The 12,096-nt window shown below is 40.3% G+C and overlaps 1 long non-coding RNA gene across 1 annotated transcript in view; it reads right to left on the bottom strand.

Annotated features, from left to right (window-relative positions):
• Window positions 1–12,096, bottom strand: part of LOC145438132 (uncharacterized) — a 235,280-nt gene that overhangs the window by 41,769 nt on the left and 181,415 nt on the right. The window lies entirely within an intron of this gene.

Raw genomic sequence — 12,096 nt, 5'->3', positions numbered from 1 at the left:
TTTCTGCTTCACATTGGCTCGCCGGGAAAAATAATTGCCCACCCCTGATGTACGACGTATCCTGACTTTCCGACTTTCTGCTTATGCGGTGAATCCCCGATGGGTGGAACTAACACTAAGTAAGACACATGAAGTGAGACCATTCCTTATAAATAGCTTTCAACGTGAATATGCGACGGTTTAACAATTATACAAAACCTCGTTAGTATACGCGGAGTAAGTAAATTTTCATTGTAAGCGAGAATTTACGGCTTTTCTGCAGAGTCTACTAGCTTGTTGGTCATCGAAAGTTGTAGAGTCGAAGTATTTTATGCGCAATAACAAGTTCCGAGATATGAAACCGATGACTATGCGATGAATCCTGCAATAAGAATGTTTGTGATTTTCGGCTCATAAGTGCTTCGTCGCAATGAGAGGACCAACGTAGCGTGTTATTGCCAATGAAATATCGTATTTGCAGGTCCCTTTGGACAACGTTGGGGTGTATCTGAACGAGCGTCTGGGAAGGCGACGTTTTATTCGATAAATGTGTCGTAAAAGCGTAACAACGTTTTTTCGGGCAAATCCAAATAAAATTTGAATATATTGAGACTTCATGGACAGCGAAAATGCGCTCCGTCACTCCGTATCTTGTAAAACTGCCCACAGGCAAACTATACTCTTAAAGGCCGGCTTACTCTGATGTCAAGGTACATTAATAATAACGTTGTCTACGTTGCTGGTAGCATGCTATAACCTATCATTACATTACCGCCAAGGTGCGTTATGATAATGTTAATGAGTTTCTCGTGACTGCCTGGATTTGAGCAATATCACATACACGACTAATGCAAAGAGCTGCAGTATTGACGTTGCATCGAACGCATCAATTATATTGACACAGATCGTCTGTGAATTCGAATAGTTTAAACCAGGGGTGGGCAAACATACGGCCCTACGGCCGGATCCGGCCCGCGACGGAATTTTGTGGACAGTTTCCCGTTTTATATGATAATGTGGCCCGCGGCCTAAATCTGCCGAGATTCCTCACTACTGGTTTAAACGTGAAGTTTCAGTGACTTTATGTTCTTATATATGTGTGCGCAGCGTGGGAGAATAGAGCTTACGCGAGGTACTCAACCCTAAAGAATTCATATATTGGTTAATTATGGGTACCGGGCTTAACGAACGCCTTGAAATCTTAATTAAGGATTGCACCGTGTGTTAATTGATCAGACACGGCGGCGCCTGATCAATTAACACAAGGTGCAATCCTCAGTTAATTGATGTTCCTAAATCCACATTGCTTTAGTCATTATCGGCGAGAAATGGCTTGGAAGTGACATTGCTGCCTTTAAAATACATTCATTAAATGCGATTTATTCCTTGCATATGTAGATAAATGGGTGAATAAACTATCGATTCAGCAATCCGGCCCCATAAGTACCTAGTTTTCTTATATCCGGCCCGCCGACTGGAGAAGCTGCCCGCCCCTGGTTTAAACCTATGGTGTCAAACTCAACTATGGTCGCGGGCCGGATTCAGATCTTCAGACAAATCGCGGACCGGACCAATCAAATGATTCCAAGATGCTGTCTCCTAATCCAAGCCCTTTTTCATTTAACCAAGTTATTATCAACCCTATATACGTAATATTATATTACATTATATATAGTAGGGTTACCATAGTCCTCCTTAAAGAGGATCTGTCCTCTTTTTGACTAAAAGTGTTCTCGGAGGACGACCTTTGCCCTCTTTTTTGAGAATTTTGGTCAAATTCACAGCCAAATTCGACTGAGATGCCGTAAATCAGCACCGAAGTAACGCTCCGGCGGGTATTTCGGCAGTTGAGCGGAAAGTTGAACTTTTTTTAGTCAACCAACCACGAAGTGGGATAATTTACCATTTTCTCAGGATTTTCCTCCGGTTTTGCAGATCTGAAAATTCCTAAAAAGTGTCCTCTTTCCAGATTTCCAAAATATGGTAACCATAATTTTTAGGATGATAGTGATTTTATTCTATAACCAACAGCCATACCGTTATTTGAAAATAACGTAATTGGAAAAATAAGATAATTGGCAGGTTAAATATAGTAGCTCTAACGACGATATGAGTTGGCATATTTTTATGCTCTCCTTGTTCTCGCGTTAGTCCTGCGTATGCATTTTGAGAAATACTATAAACGTAGCGTAACCACGCATATTTTAATTACATTTTGTGTAAATGTTCCAGTCTACATGTAGCCGGCATATAATAGTTTCGCAGTTGCGTTTTCGCTTCTGTGAAAAATTACATTTTGATTCATATATTTATAAAACTCTGAACTCGGTGAGCCCATTTTTGCCTTCGTGGAATTGGGTGTCAATACCACCAACGCACTCCTAATGGGGACTATAGTGAAACCAAAACCACAACCACAACACCGCTGATGGTCATAATGCGGCGTATCAGAATGCTTGACATTGTCATATTGTGGGATTATTTAATGATCGTATATAAATTAAACATGGAACGGCAACGACCGATTTTGCAGCTTCGTTTCACTTCGCTGAGGCTGGAGTGGAGAATTGTTTTACTGTTGCACCGATTCCGAAAATATAAATTAGAATATTGATCAGGCACTGATCCACCTAGAATCTGTCCTCCAAGTCTGAAATATCGGCATTGTTCAGAACAATCCGGTAACCGCAACATAATGGCCATAACAATGACCCGTTGCGACTCTCCGATTGTTCAAACAATGCCGATATTTCAGATTGGAGGACGGATTCTAGGTGGATCAGTGCCTGATCAATATTTTAATTTCCGTAATGCCGATCCATGTTTAATTTCTATAATGATAATAATTTTACTTAGAATTTCAGAATCGCTTCGCGGGCCAGATGGAACCTCTTGACAGGCGGGATGTGGCCCGCGGGTCGTATGTTTGACACCCCTGGTTTAAACTATTCCGAATCGGGGTGGCGTAGCGAAAAAATGATACGAATAGTTAATCGACTGAGTATTTACTTTTAGATTCCAGACATTGTCTTTTCTGTCTTGGACGGTTGTACGGAACGCACGAAACAGCAATCACGAAACCTGATTTAAGCCTTACGTGGTGTTCAGAGCGTGATCGAGGTAATATCACAATTTAGAAGTGTCTTCGAGTACTTTTCTTCCTTTAGAACAGTGCTTTTCAACCTGTGTGACGGTTCGCACTTGTCCGAATGAAAAAATTGCAGCGCGAATGACGAAGGTAGTGCGAATGGTGCGAATGAAAATGCGGATGAAGTGCGAATGAATATCGTGATTAATTGTTACCTTTTCTGACGTGGAATAATTCAAATAGATCTAATACGAAATTTAAGATGAGAGTAACTTTTGTAGTTGCGACGCAATTGTAAAAACTTCATACGACGCACCACTAATCGTAGCTCTCACAAACCGTAGTTAATTAATATTCCTGCACTCTAATCATTACGTAACCGAAAGCCTGGTTTGGAAGCTGGTGTAGTGGCAGTAGGCCTATAGAGATCTCTACAATCTCTATAGTGGCAGACATACAGTAGGCCTATATCAGCCCGTCTGAGCCTGCGACAGGCTGGGAAAATGACGTCAAAGTGACTTTTTCCTTTCTTTCGCTAAACAATCATCATATTTTCGTAATAACTGTCCCATTTTCGCGAGGCACAAGGATAGTAGTAAATACCATTATTACAGACTCACATTCGCAAGTTACTTTAACGCAAATTTTTACCCCTTCAAGGGTTATTAAAGTATGGACGGCAAAGGGTATAATTTTGGGTCGACACGGTGCCAGAGCTATCTGTTAATATGTATGTAATATTTTTTGAATTCATTGCAAAAAATCCTGCGACAGTTTTTACATATCCAAGATCACTGTGTTGGGTACTGTAGCCAATAAACGAGACACGCATTAAATATGACTTTATCATGAGAATTCATGGTAAGATTTGTCCGACTGTTTTTTCTGGAAAACATGGTCGAAGACCGTTGGGATGAATTGGTGTAGGGGAGTGCAACGAGCGAGTTCGGGCCTAGAGGCCAACCCCTTCTGCGTCGGGGCACATGAAGACGTAAAGTTTTGACGCACAAACCGCTGATAAAATGCGGTGCCAAAACATAAGTGGCAACAAAACCTCGGTCTAAAAATGGCCGATGCTGGGTGGCCAATCCTTTCGAGGTGGATTGAATATGCTCCGTTGTCGGCACGGAATAGTCTCGTTGTTGCAATCTGAGTAGACAGTAGTACAACTGCGATGGACAGAGGAATTTAATTCGCCCTAGTTCTAAATCGGGTGCGTTAGACATGTTTTGTACAGCTGTGTTGAGTAGAATTGTGATGTGCGCGTTCTGTATGTCATACATGCCCGTAAAATCGTAGCATACAACTGTAATAATAAAAATAAATTCCCTTTCATGGGTGAGGCTCGAGTCTCGAGATGCCACAAAAACTAAGATTTTGGTGGTAGTCTGAAAGCTGCTTTATCGTTATTAAACTGTCATGAATTCTCAAGATAGATTGAGCTAAAGAGTAGAACACACAGTATCGTGAGTTATTTGCTCTTCTCATAAACTTGCGACACAGAAGTTGGCGCAACGTATCATCAGGTAGCGAGCTCTATGTGCCTATACTCTCCTTGATCGTTTTGCACCTTATGTTCCAATGAAATAAAGCAAAAGCCACGACACAAACATATGGGTTTTTCATCCTTTCGACAAACTGGAGCCTCGCTCGACCTTTGTGTCTAGCTCTTAAATACGAATTCTACCAGCAAGCATATTTCACTCGCAAAAATACGTTGTATTTTGGATAGTAGTGCAGACCAGATTTTAAGACCTGGCCATCCAAGCCCTAAGTAGACGTTTTAGTACAAACTACAAATTCCCATTGTTTGGCCGAGAAGGGTTTTAGTGAAATAATTCAGAGCAAAACGGGCGAAAAAGGTTGCCTTTTTAATGAGACACTTGCTAGCTTAAGCTACATACTAGCCAATTTGTTGCACATCTGAACAATATGTTGTTAAGTAGGCCTATCTTCATCTTCTTTTTGTATAATAATTTTCGATTAGTTAGTGCGAATGAAATTTATTTTACAAAAAAAACTTCGAACGGAGCTCAAAAAGGTTGAAAAGCACTGCTTTAGAAGCATCAAATGTTAGTCTTACTATATAGCCTTATTTGCCAGCTACGTGGAGAAAAATCCAATCCCTTTCCTCCAGCAAGATCACCACTATTCTGAGCTGCGTAAACTTGTATGGAGTATAAGTTATTTATCAATGATACTACCATTATTGATTTGATGTAAAATAGAAACACATCTTGAACTTATGTAGGCCACTAGTACTACAAAAAATGACCGTGTGTCAACAGAGTGGTAAAAGAACAAAATCAATGAAATGTGATTTTCACACACATCTTAAATCAGTATGACTTCGGCTGTTCCCTTTAGGCTTAGGGCAAAGATCAAAAAGGAAGACCGGGAGACTGCTATCCATGTCATTAAAAACTGGTAATCGGGACGGAAGGTGGACGGAGATCATAAATTAGCTGATGCGGAAGAATACTAATCGTCTGATTAAAAACTGCTAATCGCGACGGATAAAGTTGGATAAGATTACGCGCGATAATTAATGGAGGTGTCCCTAGTTTTCAATCAAGTGGTGTTATGTATTTTACATCAAACGGGAAAACGCGTTGCTGGCTTTCAGTTGCCAATTAGTTGAATGAAACGGTGCAGCCTACTGAAAAGATATTACGAATATTATAGGTAAAATTATTATCTCGAAATGAAAGGCCTGCGTAATCAGTAGCCTACGCAACAGCGAAGAAACGGATTATTGAATGTGGATAGATATATCGCTCTACAAGCGTACAATTCGTGGATGATGTGATTATTTGGTGAAGCCATTACCTAGAAGACAATCGACACGGTCATTATTGGAAATATTTGCTCGTAGGAATGTTCAGCAGAGTACGCGGTTTTTGTAGTTTGGTAAATCATGAGATTGAGAGTAAATTCATGCGCTGCTATGAATCACGCAATCGTCTTGCAGAAGAATAATAATTCACTGATTTACGAAAGGATCCGCTTTAATAAATTGGATGAGTTTTGACAGTCTGCTTTCAATCCTATTCTTTGATCGCTGCAAAAGCGAGCATAATTATATAGTTGATACATCTTCGTAATAAGACATACTCAACTTGAAAATTTCTTCGCGCTTTGTGCGATATCGTCTGACTGGTATTCTTCAACTTTATAGGGATTTGATACTAACTTTTAATTAGGACTATTATTATTGAATTTGAACGCTCGAGTTGCCAGCTACTGGACTATCAATTATGCTGCTTGTAGCCGGCTCAGCAAGATTTCTCTGGGTATTAAAGTGTGACGAATGAGTTGCGCATCCATCCTTAAGTTGGCAATCTGTAATATAATTTGATTGTAAGAATGCTATCAGGTTTCGTATTCGCACGCCTAGTCCTTTGCATACAAGCAAATTGAAAAATTCATGTAGGCCTACTAAGTGGTATAGCAGTGAACAGATACTATCCCTAGCAACAGGAAGTGTGATCCCGATAGGCATACTTTAGAGCTTTTCTACCCGGCGGCAGTCGCGAATCACTTCAATGAATATTTTTGTAACGTAGGCCCAAATATTGCTTCTTCTATTACAAAACCTGTGTCGGCCAGGTCAGAAGTGAGATCGATATCCCAGTCAATTATGCTTGAAGCTACGACCAAATACGAAGTAGAAGTAGCCATCCACAAACTGAAATCGCACAAGGCCGACGGCTATGACCAAATCCCATCATGGTTCTTAAAAATGATAAGCCTGCATATCGGTCAATATATGGCCCATTTTTTCAACTTCATGATAGAAAATGGAGTCTACCCAAGCTATCTAAAAAAAGCCAGAGTAGTCCCTGTACACAAAGCTGGGGATAGAACTAATGTCACCAACTACCGTCCGATATCTGTTCTCCCATGCATTGGGATAGTATTCGAAAAGTTGCTCCTCTCCCGCCTGTCCTCATTCCTCGCCAAAATGTCTGTCATTTCCCCTCAACAATTTGGCTTCCGAAACAAACACCAAACCGCTCATGCCCTCCTAACAGTGGCCAAACAGTACTATGATATCTCAGAGAAGCGAAATGTGGGATGTAGCATTTTTCTCGACCTAAAAAAAGCGTTTGACTGCGTAGATCATAAAATTCTCATCTCGAAATTGGCGCGTTACGGACTTCGGGGCCCACAACTTGAGCTCATGAAAAGTTACCTCACTGGACGCCAACAAATGGTTGCGATCTCAGACACCTTTTCCTCTCCTCACCCGGTGACCTGTGGTGTGCCCCAGGGCTCAGTACTTGGACCGGTCCTTTTCACCTTATATGTCAACGACATTTTTGAAACCTCCTCATTGAACACCACACTGTTCGCTGATGATACTCACCTCCTCTCTTCCACATCTTCGACGGCAGAGCTGGATGCCCTGACTGGTGACCAAATGCCCAAAGTCCATGAGTGGACGGCCCTGAACAACCTTTGCATAAACGCATAAATCGCAATTGCTGACAGTAAATTCAAAAAATAACCTAACCGTTAATATCGCTGGTCAGCCCGTTTCCAACACAGATAATGCCAAATATCTCGGAGTTTTACTGGACTCGAACATGTCCTGGAAGAGTCATATTCAGTCCCTAGAAACTAAATTATCACCAAAGTGCGGCCTGTTCCACAGCCTTGGGCGCTTCATGCCAGCATGGGTTCTTCTGATACTCTTTAAATCCTTAATCCAATCGAAGTTACATTATGGCATCCTCTGTTGGGCGGCTGCCAGTAAAACTGCACTCAAGCCACTGCAGAAACTACAGCATAAAGTACTCCGAATCATAGCTAGGGCCCCAAAGGGTCCTGGCTGCCCATCCAATAAGTCGCTGCTGAAGAGATTCGGCGTCCTAAACATAGAAGATATGCGGAAACTAGAAATCGCCAAGTTTATGTATCAGTTTCACTGCGGTCGTTGCCCCGAATATTTGAATGACTTCTTTACCTCTGAATCAAAAGCGCACAAGTACAACACACGCGCGTCGACGTCGTCCAAATATCATATGATCGACCGAAAAGATCATCGCTCCATCAAATATGCCGGACCTGATGTGTGGAACAGTATCCCGCCGGCCATCCGACAGTCGACGAGCATGTCCACATTCAAGTCGAAATACAAGCAATTACTACTAAATAAATACAGTCCATCCTCAAGATTACCGGACCACGACTGACCTATCGATCTCGCTTCCCATGACATGCCGCCCTATTTCTTGTCGCATTCTTTTTCTATACTATTTTTCTTTACTTTCATTCAGTGTGCATGCCTCCTCTTTACATCGCCTAGGCCAAGGTGGGTGTCAGATTCCATAGACTACTCCTTGTTGCTTCGACATCTTCCTGTCTTTTCATTGTATCGCATTTTTGTGGTGTATTGAACTAATAAAATTGCTAATAAACCAATGATGATGATTCTATCAATGCCATTAGGAATATAGAGGCTGCTTATAACTTTCAAATTTATCATAATTATTGCTTCACCAACCCGTAAAATCTAGGTGCTGGTAGTTAACTTGTTTAGGTATCATCATCGAAACACCAGCTCAGTATTTTCTATTCGTTTGAACAGTGCACAAATGTGGAATTGAACTTTACAGTATACGGGCGCAACGAGGCCGTTAGATGGGGATGTTGTGCTCGCGCTATCGACGTCGAGTTCCTACATAAACAGTAAACAGTGTTTACGTGCGAGATTGTAACGATATCAATATTTATCGAAACGAAACCTTATCATCAAATTTCTGTTTGTGTCGTTCCTTATCGTATCGACTGATAGCATCGAACTATAAGCGTACCAAAATATGGTTATATATTTTGGCAACCACCTTAACCCAGTGAACATGACTGTAATTCCATCGGATTGGCCTAATAGGTTCTTCAGGTGGAAATCTCCAATGGAAAAACCATCGAAATATTAGTGTTGATCAAGAAAACCCTTGACAATTATTTTGAATGTGCAATTGATGATGAGTGATGCTGATTTTCTGGTTGGAAGTAGATTAGGAGTTGACGAGTGATTTCGTCGGACTTAAACTGTACTGCGTGATTAAATTGTCGGAAAATGGCAACATTGGTATGTAGGCCTATACTAAAAAATCTAGTTGCATGAAAAATATTGTTTCTAGTTATATATTTAATCTTCGTGCAATATAAAATGGAAAGAAGATGAATTCAACTGTGTACACTAGCTGTAAGTGCAGCGTAGTGAGTTTGCGGTATTTAGTGCGGGAAATCGTGTATATGCACGCAACATGTATAGAGAGGGTCCGGTGCATTATATAAGGTAATTAAATCATCGATATGGCTTCCACCACGCAAAGCCTTGCTAGTTACTTCATGCTAAGTAGAATACAGTTCGAATTTGTTAACCACTAAGCACAATGCGAAATGCACAATGTTAAATAAAACTCAACCGCGGCTGTCTGGGGTTTACTGTAAACGAAAATTTTGTATTTAGCCAATTTTCCCTAATGCATGGGCTGCAAACCTGTTAACATCCACTTTTTGATACAAAATCCTGCTTTCTGACCCAATACAATGAGTGACAATTAATCAAATACACCAACTCTGATGGAGATATATCCCAGAGGTCGATTGAGTGCTGTTTTGATAAACAACCCCAAATAGATGAAAACGGCGTTGCCCGTAAACTGAACCCGCATTATACTTATACTATATTACTATACTGCGATATATCTCCATAAGATTTGTTGTGTTTAACTGTATCGGAATGGGCGTGAAAGCACATTTTGCTAATGAAAGGGTGAATGGCCTGATTGGCACTCCCAATACATTCTGGTGGAATCACGTATAAAGACTCTAATTTTTCATCCATGTACTTAAATAGAAATTCTATCTTGAACATGTACTACCAGCGGAACTCAAATTTAAACGTTGTAGAGCACAAACATAAGCTATCTATAAAAATTCTTTACTTAGAATTCGTAAAATTGATTAGTCGCGTTTGATATTGTGGCGAGGCACAGCATTAAGTTCGTAGTTTTCGTTCAATCAAATATACTACATCGTAAAGGCTTCATTATAAGTTAGTTCATAGTGAAACGTATACAAAGATTCGTGTGATATCGAACCTCTCTTATGTGAAAATGTTCTTAACTGAGATCGTGGCTCGATTGCGCAAAAGCGCAACAATTGAGACCCTGGTCAGGGTGATTTCCTCAAAGCATTATTGTCGCACATAGATTAGAGATTATTTGCCCACAACAAATATTGCGGATGGTGCATCTTTCTGCAGCGGGTCGCGAGAATTCGCTTATAGACATATGAAAATATCATCTGATAAGATAATCATTTGATAGCATGCCTTTTCATTACTCCAAATACGAATTCCGCGGGATGTTGGGCACGTAACAACCGAAGTCTCAGGATAAGCGGTAGTACCGACGGTCTCTATCAGTCTTCATATTACAAGGCAGTATTATTGAAGTTGTCATAATTTGAAAATCCATTGTTCTAGTACAGGAATATTTATTATTTATTTACATCTACCGAGAGGACACCTACACTGTTTCACTTATCTTTATACGAAATAAAAGAGTTATTTTATGTTAGCTGTTTGTCGTTCGCGAGCTATAGTCTTGATCTTGATGCAAACTGGATTCGTAATACAACATTGTCAGACATTTTCCCGACCAAGTGTCCGTCTTGATCGCTGCATCAGCTGTGTGGTGACCCGCTGCTTCTCCTTTTTGGGTGAGACAGAGCAAGGCGTATACAGACAGATTAGCAGCAATCCACAAATGCAACGTCCATAATAATCCTACTGCAATCAATGAAAAGTATCAATATATGTAACGAAATTCTGCACACTCTCACTGCAATGGGAATTGCATCTTTGTTTTTGTATGGTTGTTACGAAATATTTATAATTTCATTGTGATATTTACTGACGATAGCGCATAAGTTATGGTGTGTGATATCAGCCAGACTTGATATCACCATACCAGATAAATTTTAACGAAAGTAACGTAATACGTTGTTGATTTCATTCACATTCACTGGTACCTTCAAAATATATTATTATTGAACGGTTATATAAACTAGGGCCTGAACAGTGACGCTCGGTCAGGGGCAGCAAGTCAGATCGCGCCTCACTTTTCGTCAGGACAAGAAAAATAAAAATTGTGAAACCCTACAATGACTATTGTTATTTACTCTCGGTGTTCATAATGACTATAGTTTTTGAACATGTTCTACATCAAAAATCACGCAATTTGCATATATTGTTCCTGGGCGCAGAAGGAAAGGTGGAGCACAGACGACCCAAGCCTTACCGGTGACACCGCAATTCATAATAAACAATACGGCATTAATTACTGATTTTAATAGAATGCCATAGTCGCACTGATTCCCATCATCCAATAATTATTAAATATCAGATCACCAGAATCCCCTCAAAATGGTCACAAAATGTGAAATTCGGCCTTGTTATGGATATACAATGCGCTATCGACTTGGTAAACCGACGTGGAGTTACGACAGCCAACAGGTTGTGCAGAGCAAACATATTTCCTTACGGATAAATCTGTTAAGTATTTTCGATCCGTATATATGTATCTACCAACCGTACTACCTGAAACGCTCGCTCAATAACAACTAGTGTTTTGCGTAACACAGCCAAGGAACCACTATTATAGCCTATGTCTGCAACAAATTTCTGAATGTCAACAGCGGTATTATTTGAAAATTATCATTCGATTTCTGTCTCAAGTGAAATATCATGACATAGCCTTGATTTACCACGATGTCATAGATCACGAGAATACAGTTACCTTAGCACAAATCGGTCGTTAATTCACGAAGGTGACAGTATTTCTCAAAGTTATGCGATACACAATAATCAAGATGAAAACATCCGGGAAAGGAAAAGTTTGAGACAACCACCAAATATTAATCAACGGTTGTGATTCATTACGGTTGCTTCTCCCGCTTGCATCCTCTTTCTAATGGAGAAATGTTATTTCAGAAGATCATTATCAACGATA

The sequence above is a fragment of the Botryllus schlosseri genome, chromosome 4 (genome assembly GCF_051294905.1).
Source record: "Botryllus schlosseri isolate E-star chromosome 4, Bs_hap1, whole genome shotgun sequence".
NCBI classification, from domain to species: domain Eukaryota; kingdom Metazoa; phylum Chordata; class Ascidiacea; order Stolidobranchia; family Styelidae; genus Botryllus; species Botryllus schlosseri.
The sequence above is the reverse complement of the archived record's forward strand: the minus strand, read 5'-3'. Positions and strand labels throughout refer to the sequence as shown.